Genomic DNA, 12,683 nt, shown 5'->3' with positions numbered 1-12,683 from the left:
GCCAGCACACACGCAGACCTAGGTACTACACCCACCATGATAACTTTTTACTGGCCAATGATATCCTGCGCTCAAATTACGCTTTTGGAAGTGGTCACTATGATTACTATGACACCCAGTATAGGGTACCCACTTACAATCGATTTGACGCCTTCCATCAGCAGGAAGGCCTCGAGGGAGTAGATTGACATTACGAAAAGTCCCTAACACCACCAACAGATACCCCCCTAGATTTATGTTATACTGTTGTAAATAGGGATAAGCAGCAGGAAGTTTTTGCTCATGTTTTAGCCCCAAGGGTCATTTCAAAACAACCACTGAATATTACACCTGTGGAAATAAATGGAATTAAGGAGTTTATAGGACCCGTGATGTCTGCCAATGATCCGCTGGCATGCGATGAGTCAGCCGTTGCCATGCCCGCACAGACTTGTGATCAAATGCAAACGCTAACAAGTGAACGGATCATCAACCTTGATTCTGAAATAGATGCAGGGGATATTATAGAGTCAAGTTTTGCGGTTCTTCTTGGAAAAGATACAGGGGATGAAGTCCTGGCCCGATCAGATGCAACTACAAGAAGGCACAACATAATATCATGGAACATTGCTGGACTAGCGGGTAAAATCAACGACCCAATGTGGGTCACTTTTATAAAATCTTATCCAGTAATCTGCCTACAAGAAACATGGCTGGTAGGAAATGACATATTTATAGAAGGGTATAAAAGCTTCTTTGTGCCAGCCGAGCCATCCAGGAGTGGTAGAGCTAGAGGTGGTCTGGCTGTGTACATTGATCTCGCATTAACATGTTCTGTTACAAGTTTTTCCTTCTGTAATAATGACATTCAAATACTGTCCGTTAAAAACGGGAAAGATTCAATAACCCTGATTAATTTTTACAATGCTGTTAACAAACATGGGAATTGTAAGATTGCTGAACTAGGCAGTCTCCTTGGGGATAATATAGAGAGACTTTCACCTAAGATCGTCATTGCAGGGGATTTTAATGTACATCCCTGTGGGAACCCAGCAAACACGGTAACCGGCTTAATGGGTTGCAACAAACTAGAAGGTTTTAATTTTGATCATACGCCTCGGGGCAATTTGCTGAACAACTTTATGGATGAATTTTATCTTATCACCGCCATGTCCCAGGTGGACGATCACATTCTCAATGAAGTCCCTACATATAAAGGCAGCACAGGGGGTTCCTATATTGACCATATACTCCTCTCTAGTACCCTCAGCACCCATATGTCAGGTTTTAAAATTCTCGAGAACTCACTTAGCGACCACAACCTGGTTTGCATCCATTTAGGAGGCAAGATCTTAAATGTGAAAAAAAAGGGAAGATGGTAGCGTCCTAAAATGTACGGATGGCAAAAGACGCTTAAAGTGGGTAAAGGTGAACTCGGCCCAACTGTACGAACAGATTAGAAATACGTGTAATATCGAGTTATTAACCTGCGTCTCTCCAGTACGTTCAGCCCAGGAAATTCTCCTAGCCTATGATGGCATTGTCTCAAAAGTTGGGGCAATGTTAACCATACCCTCCACAGGTCGGGCATGTAGTGACACTAAATGGTTCGATCACTCTTGCTCGAAGGCAAGTCGTGACCTAAAGACGGCTTTAAAAGCCAGACCGAGGGATCCGCTAAACATCAGGGCAGCCCGCCTTACCTACAAAAAGGTTCTGGTTGTACGTAAAGCAGAAGTGAAAGCTTACATCTGGGAAAAGCTGTCAGATCTCACAATACTGGGAAATAGTGCACAATTCTGGGGAATTATTAATAAACCCCTGTTTGAATCCCCAGGCGACTCTTCTATAGGCACGCACATATTAGAAGAAGAGTGGGTCTCCCATTTTAGTTCAATTTTTAACAGTGAAACGCCACAGCCAGTATATAAAAGAGGTGATCGAAGTGATAACCCTCTGCAATTTTCTATTCGTGAGGTGGAAAACAGTATTATGGGCCTAACCAGTAATAAAGCACCTGGGCCTGATGGCCTGCCACCGGACCTTTTTAAATCAAGGGTATCATTATGGGCGCCCGTTCTCTCTGCTGTACTTAATGCAGTTGTAAATCACGGATGCCCTAAGTCTTGGGAGGTATCCACGATAGTCCCAGTTTTTAAAAAGGGGGATCGAAATAGCACGACCTGCTACAGGTCAAAATCCTTAATCGATTCGGTGGTCAAAGTAGTCGGAGGTGTAATTTTGAACAGGTTAACATCCTGGGCTGAAGAAAACAATATAATTTCCCCGATTCAGTATGGTTTTAGACCAGGTCACTCCACCATCTCACAGTGCCTTAACCTGTACATGGTACTGAGAAAATATACGTTGGCACGTCAGGGCACAATTCATATGGCCTTTATGGACCTTTCCTCGGCTTTTGATTGTGTCTACCGGGCCAAGTTATGGGAGGCCATGGGAAATATGGGGGTAGAACAGAACCTGATCAACCTTCTTGCGGATTTACATCAGGACACCCGGGCTAATGTCCGATATACCCAGGACTTGAAGGTAACCAGGGAATTCGGAGTACACCGGGGTGTAAAACAGGGCTGTATACTGGCTCCGTTTCTTTTTAACTTATATATTAACAATTTAGAGAACAATCTTTTAAATACAGGAGCGGATTACCCTTATGTTGGGCGCAAAGGGTTACCAGTTCTCCTTTATGCGGACGATGCCGTTTTGCTAGCTAGGACCGCAAAAGGCCTCCAATTGTTGCTTGACACCTTTTACAGTTTTATGAAAACCCGGGATCTTGCCATTAATAATTCAAAATCCTTTGTAATGAATGTAGGCAAAGGACATAACAAGACGGTCCCATTTCATGTAAACGGGGAGAAGATCCCTACAACAAAAACCTTCTCATACCTGGGGGTCCTGTTCGATAACCAACTGAAATGGGGACCCGCCATACAGAGGAAAAAGGGGGAGATAACCCGGGCTAACGCGGCCATTTTAAATTTTTCTAGGAAAATGGGCAAACGGCCAATTGCCGCACTACTAAAAATTTACCAGGCTAAGAGCGTGGCGATAGGCTGTTATGGAAGTGATTTATGGGGGCATATAGCTATTAATGATTTGGTGGTAGCTGAAAATAATTTCTTGAAACAGCTGTTGGAGGTCCTGAGGGGAACTGCTAACTTTATAGTGCATGAAGAACTAGGTTCCCCCTATTTAAGTGACATCATAGCACTACGACCTTTAACATGCTGGCTGAAATGTTGGCTTAACAAGGATTTACCGTTGAACCACCAGCTTTTGAGAGAAGCTTTATCATGGGACAATATGTTAAAAATCCCATGGTTAAAATATTTGAAAAATTGCTTCCTCGCTTTAGGGCGCCCTGAACTCTTCCTGAACCCTGACTCTATTACCATAGCTGATGTAGAGTTCGTAAAGAACACCTTTTCTCTCATGCAGAACCTACAGCGTGAGGAGGTGGAACTAAACAAAAGTAGTGTTCGAAAATACGTTGTTCTACAAACTACATTCTGTATGGAACCCTATTTGTCCTGGCCAATGTCAAGCTTTGACCGTTTCCTGTTAATTAGGTTTCGTCTGGGTCTTTTTCATTTACAGCTAGCAGTCCCAATAGGTAGCCATCAAGGCCAAGTGCTACCGTCCTGCGGCTGCGACCATGTGTCTCCGCAAGACTTGGTGCACTTTTTATTTATTTGTTCATTTTATGATATACCTCGGAGGATTTATCTTAAACCTCTTCTTAAAAAATTTAATTTTACCCAGGTTAGACCTGCACTTTGCTATTTACAGCTGCTAAAAGACGAATGCACTTTATTTGTAATCAGCTTTTTAAAATTAGCCCTACAATTTAGAAACAGTATGGAGGGTTAAAATGTCTAGAATCTCTGTAAATCTTTGCACCAGATCAAATGTGTTTATATTTCTGGATAAGAGGATTTTAGATATTTGGTTTTTATGATGATGATGTTTTATTAAACTGTGCATTCATGGTTGTTTTGTGCAAATAACCGAATAAAGATTTTCTGATCTGATCTACTTCAACCATCATTCTAAAGAAGTGTGCAACCAAAACATGCTGCTGTTGCATGCATCTGATTGAGAGAAATAATCTGTTCTTTTCAGCTAATCAAGTGCTTTGCAAATAAAACAAGGTACCTTCGCATGCATGTGGTTTAAAGCTGCTACCTTTAAGTACTTTTACTTATGGGTACAGTACCTCAAGTGTATGTGGAGCAGGTGTGCAAGCCTGAGGTACTGCTGGTAAATAGTAGTTGCTTTTTCAAAAAGCCCTAGTGAAGCTGCCATGTTCAAAGGCAACTCTGCCATGCAGTGTGCTCGGCCACAACCAGATCCTGGCAGTCCTGCTTGCAAGGTTACACATCTCTCCTGACTGACTCCAGCAGTTAAAACAAGGAATGAAGTTGGAAGGGCTGGTGGCATGCGTTTGTAAAGTGGCAGGGCAGAGCCTGGTATAGCAACTCACGTGCTGGACCCAAGCAACATGACCCGCCTCTCACTAGCTGACCTTGTATCAATCATTGCATGGAGCAGCAGCTGGAATGTGTAGTAATTTGAAAAATACAGCAAGAGGGTCAAGCCTTGCTGTGTTTTTCAAAAAGTGCATTTTCCTTTATATTTTTCCTAGCAGAAATTCATGAGCTGCCTGAAGTGTGCCTGTGATCTACTGGTAGCTATCTGGCGTATTGTCAGAATGATTGATAATTGATCTAATTTCAGATTTAATTTTGGCCCAAGATAATGGATTATTACTATAAGTATAAAAAGATGTAAGGAGAATGGTAGATCAGAATGGTAGACAGAAAAATTAGCAATGGAAAGTTATGGAAAGAAAATGACTGTTCATGAGAGCAGATCTTTGATGAAACCTATGTTTTTTTCTGATATAACATATTTAAAAATACCCTTTATGAGGCTCAGTGATGGGTTCTGAAAGGGTGAACGTTATACTAATGAGTTGAAAATTAAATTCAAATTATGAGCAGAGGAAATAAGAGAAATGCGCAAGCACTGGAACAAAAGTGGTGATTGGGTTGAAATGATAGTGGTCAAAATTATGTTTTGCAGGTTGGAATGGTTTAATTGACAGGGTTTCTGATTTTCAGATAAAACGAATAAACCAGACTGGAAGTAATAATTATTTTTTGGGTGGAAACTAGAAAATACAGAATTTTGCTGCATTTATATTATTTTGCCTTTATTTAAAAAAGGAGTATAAGTGCAGCCCCATCTATAAGCACTCTTAGATGTTCACGCTATGCCATACTCAGCCTATGGTAACCAACCAACTATGTATGGTCTTGTGTCCATCCCCAAGGTCTCTAGAATTTCAAAGACCAACTTTCAACTCCTTGTCCATGTCACTTTGGAATTATATCTCCCCTTGTGGCGATTCATATGTTATCTGAATTATGCTGTGCTGCATTTAAGTTGCAAGATACTTAGATGTATTTATTCTTTCTGCAGAAGATTTAAAATGCACCAGAAGATAACATGCAAGGCAACTACTTGACATAACACAAAGAACAATTAACAAATATCTCTCTCCCACAAACCCTGCAGGAGCACAGCAGTACTTATTTCAAAACAACATGACCCACATGCCTGAAAGTAATTGAGGATTAACAGTCCACACAGTGGTTTCCAAATAAATAGAATGAGCTTAATAGACAAAGAATTTGCTGTGAATAAATATGACTCAGTCTTCCTGGCTTACTTCTGAATTCCAAAAGAACTTCTGACTTTCTCCAGAATTACAGGAGTAAATCAAGATAATTGAGATTAAGTCACAGCAAACGTTTTCTGAATAAGCCCCAACATCCGGTAGGAGAAGTAAATCTGAGGAGAAGAAAAGAAAAGCATAATAAAAGTACACAGATCTTGCTTTGTGGTCTTCCTGCATTTAGTAGCTCATTACCTATTAAACATTAGTTGAACTCATTCTCAGCATTACATACACAACCAAGCAACAAAAGGTCTCCTGTGGGTTATGACGTTCATCACTACCTCAGATGATTTTCCATCCATTCAGAAGCAAAGTTTGCTGTTCCAAAGCCAAAAGTATGCATATACATTCCTCAGACGTCTTCTCCCTTAGACAAAGGAGAGAAGGAAAACACCCAGATTATACATTTATCAGTCTATTCATTTCTTGGTAAATTGAGACTAAGAACGGGATAATATAACATAAACTTGTAATAACAGAGCACAGAATATCACACATAATATACCTCATTCGTTAAGTAAAAAACTCCCTTTCCAGGAGATAATTTTCATTTGACTGAAGAGTAGAGCAACATGATGGTGCATTAAAGGATGATTAACCTTTTCTCTGTTGCATTCAAATAATAATGAGCTGCACACATATTTCCAGACATGTATATCCATTACATGAGATGGGTGCGCCTTGCTCAGAATAAAAGTTTGAATGCTAGAAAACAAGCTGGAAAAGGAGGCGAGCGGAATAATGAAAGTACATGTCAAACGAAATTCAAAGAATGGGTACAAGGAATTGATGAGAAGGAACATGTTTAAATAGGAATGAATAAGGGAAGAAAGAGTGTTAGAAATAGAGGTCTCTAGTTGGCAGTGGCTGGACACAGTCCAAGAAGGGACCCTTCTTCCTAAGTCAGAGTAAGGGGGCTACACCCTTTGATAAGCCCTGCTCAAAACTGGGGTAATGTAGCACGAGCAGCTAGGTGTAAAGCATTTATGATCATACATAGTAACACAGTGAAGGACACTACAAAGGGACACCACACAAGTAGTTATAAAAAGTAAGTATCTTTATATATAGACTTAACACAAGACCAATAACGGTAAAAAGCCACAATACTGAAAAATGGGGGTGCTCTTGAAAAGCTGTAAAAAGAGTTCAAAGTGTTCAAATAGGGGTTCAGTTCAAAGCAGGGGTCCCTGCGACCCTTTTACTTACCTGGATTTTGTAGCATAACAAGCAAAATATCGCAAACGAGCTGTAGCGATGATTTTCCTCACGCTAGGCCGGCGATGTGTTAAATCCTTGCCGCAAGGGAGGATGATGCGCCGGTCTGCGGGTGCATGTGGGACAAAGCGACAGACTTTTTCGCGCTAGGCCAGCGATGCGTTGAATCCTTGCCGCAAGGGAGCATGATGCGCTGATCCTGTTGCGTGTGCGATCTAGTTGCGATGAAAGAAAATGGCGCCCCGCGAGGGAGCGATGATCCGGGTGCGATGCGAGGAAAATGGTGGACGCGCGGAGTCCGCTCTGCGATGTTGTGATGTGATGATCTTGAAGCGATGATACGGGGTTAGCGAGCCTTCGAAATGCCAGCAAAAGGGCAATGCGATGATCTCTGGGGTTAGCGAGCACTTTGTGGAACACAAGCGTGCGATGCGATGATCTTTGGTTTTTGAATGCTCGGCGGCAGCAGCGCGATGATTTATCTTACACTCTTCAGCTGCGGCGGCTCGCAAAAGGGCGTTAGCGACAAATTCAGCACTCTCTTCTCTGTAGTAGAACTAGAGGCCCTGGAACTCACAGGGGCCTCACCTGCAGATAGAAATCCTCGCTGGGAGGAATCAGGAGGCTGGTGGGGGAGTCAGATGGGCCTGTGACTCCAGCAGGAGGCTAGCTCTCTTCTAGCCCTTGGATGATTGTGATTGTTTAGCAAAATAAGTCTCCTAAAAGTCCTTTTCCATCTTCTTCCAAGTCCAAGGGGAACTACTGCAGGCCAATCCAAGAAACAGCACACAAACACAAAGACAGTTCTCTCCTGCAGATTCCTTCAGTAACACAGACAGAGGTTCTCCTTGACATCCAAGAGCAATACCAAAATCAGAGGTTTGGGCACAGATATTTATACCCCAAAAGTCTATGTTCTCAAAAGTCTCTAGTCACTGAACCCAGCCAGAAACAGTTCTGCTCAGGCCTGGAGCACTTTGTTTGATCTATGAGCTCATCAGCTCTGGGGATGGGGTGCACATCGGTCTTCACGACCGAATTGAGACCTCGGTAGTCCACACAGAATCTGAATTCAGGAGTGGCACCAGGTGCGGCAGCTTTCGGTACCAAGATCACGGGCTGGACCATTGGCTGCAAGAGGACTCAATCATCCCTAGGGCAAACATTTTGGAGACCTCCTCCTTAATGCAGGCCCTGACCTGGTCAGTCACTTGGTAAGCCTTGTGCTTGACAGGAGGACTGTCTCCGGTGTCCACATTATGGACGCACTACTCAGTGATACCAGGCACCAGGGAAAAAAATCAGAAAATTGCCCCAACAGCTGGTGACAATCTCTCTGCTGCTCAGGGGTCAGTGTGGTGGAGAGGACCACACCCTCCACTGACCCATCCTTCTCTCCAGCACACAGGAGTTCAGTAAAAGGCTCACTTTCCTCCTCCATTCCATTCCAGCATCTGTGGCCAGAAGCATGCCAACTTCAGACCTCGCATAGTGGGGCTTCAGGCGGTTCACATGCAGGACTCGCAATGGGTTCCTAGGAGACTGAAAGTCTACCAAGTAGGTAACTGGACTTTTGCACCCCACCACCTCAAAGGGACCGGTCCACTTATCTTGGAGCACACCAGGCTCCACTGGGGCCAGTACCCATACCTTCTGACCAGGTTGAAACTCGCCCAGAGTGATGTTCTGGTCGTGCCAGCGTTTAATTTCCTCCTGCATTGCTTCCATATTTGCCTCAGCAATTTTTCTGAAACGCCGAGTCTGGTTACTGAAGGCCAAGATGTAGTTGAATACGTCTTGGGGAGGTTTACTGGGAGATTGCTCCCAGCCTTCCTTGACCAGACTCAGAGCCCCTCTTACCGGATGACCATAGAGCTGTTCAAAGGGACTGAACCTAAGGACTTCTGTGGCACCTCGCAGTAGGCAAACAACAAGCATGGCAAGAGGACGTCCCACTTACGCCTCAGAGGGCTCTACTAGGCCCATATTCAAGCCCTTCAAGGTCTGGTTCAACCTTTTAACCAGACCATTACCTTGGGGGTGGTAAGGAGTCGTGAACTTATAAGTTACCCCACACTCCTTCCACAGGGATTTAATGTACTGGGAGATGAAACTGGTCCCCCCTGTCAGACACCACCTCTCTGGGGAACCCCACGCGGGAGAAAATCCTCATCAGTGCACGTCGCACCACAGGGGCCGTCACCGTCCTGAGTGGGATGGCTTCAGGGTACCGGGTGGCAGGGTCCACCAGGACCAGGATAAACCTGTTCCCCATGGCTGTCCTGGGATCCAGAGGCCCCACAATGTCAATGCCCTCTCGCTCGAATGGGGTACGAACAACTGGAAAGGATTGGAGTGGGGTCTTGATCTTCCCCCTACTCTTCCCACTTGCCTGGCAAGTCTCACATGTCCTGCAATGAGTGTCTGAACTCTTGCGCATCTGGGGCCAATAAAAGTGGGTGGGCAGCCTTTCAAAGGTCGTGGTCTACCCCAGATGTCCTGCCAATGGAATGTCATGAGCCACCCCTAGTAGGAAGGCTCTGAAGCATGCGGGCACCACCACCACACGGGCTGACCCCAGTTCAGCAGCCTTAGGCTTGCTATACAGGAGACCGTTCTCCCAATAAGTCAGATGTGAACCATACTAGTCACCTGCTGCCTGGGCTGCAGCCTGTTGCCACATACCCTCAAGAGAAGGGCAAACTCTTTGCTGCTCACAAAACTCCTTCCTGGTGGGTCCTCCATCCTGCTGCCAATGGGGCAGCTCAAGCAGGTCCCCCAGATTGGCACTCTGCTCCCCAGTAGGCTCCAGGGAATCCCCCTCCGGGTCTGCTCCTTCCTTGGGCATGGGAACAAAGGGGGCCAGCTTCCCCTGCCCGTTCCCTCTAAGGTAGGGATCTGGGCCATACTCTCAGGTCCCAGATCCTTCTCAACACCCTCCTTGGCTGCCATGGACCTAGTGGCAGCACATGCCCACTCAAGCAGACCCAACATTTGTAAGTGAGCTCTCCTCTCCACCCTAGCTCACGGGGAGTTCTCTAAATCATTGTCCAACAGACAGTCTACAGTCTACAGGCGGGCCCACAGTCTACAGGCATGGTGGGCCTCACAGCTACCTGAAGAGTTCCTGAGACCCCCCCACTCAAAGGGAACCTGAGCCACCTCACATTGAATCTCTGAGTTGCCTGCTGACACTACAGGGTAGAATGCATGAGGGACAACCTGCTCTTTGGACACCAAGCGGGAGCTCACAGCAGTTACACTGGCTCCTGTGTCCCTTAGAGCCTCCACTCTATGGCCATTAATGGTCACCCACTGCCTGTACCTCTTAGTGTTTTCAGGCAGTGCAAGTTTAGGGACCATCTCAAAGTCTTCTAATGAAACAAGGGTCAATTCTACAGTGTCCCAACCCTCTGGGGAACCCATTTCTTACTCCCACAGGGCTACACTAGCAAGCTGGCAGGGTGGTGCACGTGTTGGTGCAGGGTAGTCCCTCAGGGGACACTGGGGATCAAAATACCGGTGGCCCGCTTGGCCACACTTATAGCAAGTAAGGGGCCCTCTATGAACAGGCCTACCTGTCGGGGGCATTGACCTTTGTTCTTGGGAAGGCTGGTACACCACTGCTTGGTTCCCTTGGGAATTACTTTGGGGCCCTCTTGGAAACTCCCTTGGTTTACCCCTGTTCCCCCCCACTTCTCTGCTGGGGACCCTGCCCACCTTCGGCGAAGTCTCCCATCGGTCACTTACAAACCCGGGTGCCAACCCAGCGGTCCGCCTCCTTAGCAAGCTTCCTAGGGTTAGTTAGCTTGCAATCAATCAGGTGCTGGCGTAGCTCAGGAAAACAGTTACTAGATAAATGCCCCCATGAAATCAAATCATACAGTTGCTCAAAAGTTTCTACTTTGCTTTCTTTTACCCAGAGCTCCATTGCTCTGCGCAAAAAGGACACATATTCAACCCACATGGTACCCTCTAACCTTTTGCAGGTCCTAAACCTCTGCCTATACAACTCAGGGGACAAACCATAGTGGGGCATCAAAGCTTCTTTCATGTGGGCATAAACCATTCTACTTTCCTGGGGTAGGTCCAACAAGGTATCCCTCCCCTCACTAACAAAGCGCCCCCACAACTCCGCTCCCCAATCCTTCTCAGGGACCCAATGGGACACCATGGCTAATTCGTATGCTGCAAACCACTGTCCAATATCTTCACTTTTGTGGAAATCCTTAATAACTTCTTTGGGTATATACACTCTACTCTCAGTATGCACTACAGATATGCTGCCAGCAGAGGGGGAGATCTCTACACTCTTTGCCTTAATCTCCAACTCCCTCAATACTCCCTCGGACCCTCCATCTTGAGAATAGCCATCTCCATTTTATGCCGCCTATCTTTCTCCCTGTCCTCCATCTCTTCTGATGACAGGCCCCTTGAGGACACACTAGTGCCTGTGCAGGAAAGCGCTTTACTACCTAGCAAATCTACTACTTCCACCTGCTGCTCTCCTGTATTCTCGCCCTCCTCCCCAGGCTCTCCCACATTCATAGGGGCATCCCTGGCTTCTAGCCAAGCCTTCAGTGCTTTGTAAAACTCCTCCCTCTTAGTGAGGCCTGTGAATCTTTTGCAGAAATACTTGAGCTGCTTGGCATTGTAGGTATCTAATCTCTCTTCTTCCCAGAGAGAGATCCTCCAAGGCATTGGATGTGGGCTTGCCCATTGTAGAAATAACTAGCGAAATCAATCTAAAATAGAATAAAAAAATTCTAAAAATATCAGTGGTTGCGTTATGGTCTGCACTCACTAGTAGTGTACACTATAGTTACTGTATGCGATTACAAATGCAAGTCCAGATCCTCACCGCTGACCACCAATGTTAGAAATGGGGGTCTCTAGTTGGCAGTGGCTGGCCACAGTCCAAGTAAGGACCCTTCTTCCTAAGTCAGAGTAAGGGGGCTACACCCTTTGATAACCCCTTCTCAACCCTGTGGTAACGTTGCACGAGCAGCTAGGCTTATCTCAGATGCAGTGTGTAAAGAATTTATGATCATACACAGTAACACAGTGAAGGACACTACAAAGGGACACCACACAAGTAGTTATAAAAATAAGTATCTTTATATATAACAATACTGAAAAATGGGGGTACTCTTGAAAAGCTGGAAAAAGAGTTCAAAGTGTTAAAATAGGGGTTCAGTTTTACTTACAAAGTACCTGGATTTCATAGCAAAACAAGCAAAATGTCGCAAACGAGCTGTAGCAATGATTTTCCTCACGCTAGGCCGGCGAAGCGTCGAATTCTTGCCGCAAGGGAGGATGATGCGTCGGTCTGCGGGTGCGTGTGGGACAAAGTGACAGACTTCTTCACGCTAGGCCAGAGATGCATTGAATCCTTGCCGCAAGGGAGGATGATGCGCTGATCCTGTTGCATATTTGATCTTGTTGCCATGAAAGAAAATGGCGCCCAGCAAGGGAGCGACGATCCGGGTGCAATGCGAAGAAAATGGCGGACGCACGGCGTCCGCTCTGCGATGTCGTGATGCGATGATCTTGTTGCGATGATCCGGGGTTATCGAGACTTCGAAAAGCCTGCAAATGTGCGATGATCTCTGGGGTTAGCGAGCACTTTGTGGCCCGCAAGCGTGCGATGCGATGATCTTTGATTTGCAAGCGCTCGGCGGCAGCAGCGCAATGCCTTTTCTTACGCTCTTCAGCTGTG

The 12,683-nt window shown here is 45.6% G+C and overlaps 1 protein-coding gene across 4 annotated transcripts in view; it reads right to left on the bottom strand.

The window, feature by feature from the left end:
- Nucleotides 1-6,114, bottom strand: part of GULP1 (GULP PTB domain containing engulfment adaptor 1) — a 1,926,496-nt gene extending 1,920,382 nt beyond the window's left edge. For all 4 annotated transcript variants that reach the window (XM_078683687.1, XM_078683689.1, XM_078683690.1 and 1 more), the window contains exon 1: nt 6,028-6,114. The gene's annotated coding sequence lies outside the window, so the exon portion shown is untranslated. The remainder of the gene's footprint in view (nt 1-6,027) is intronic.
- Nucleotides 6,115-12,683: the final 6,569 nt, after the last annotated feature.

The sequence above is a fragment of the Lissotriton helveticus genome, chromosome 3_1 (genome assembly GCF_964261635.1).
Source record: "Lissotriton helveticus chromosome 3_1, aLisHel1.1, whole genome shotgun sequence".
Lineage (NCBI taxonomy): Eukaryota > Metazoa > Chordata > Amphibia > Caudata > Salamandridae > Lissotriton > Lissotriton helveticus.
Note: the sequence above shows the minus strand (reverse complement) of the source record. Positions and strands in the feature narration are given on the sequence as shown.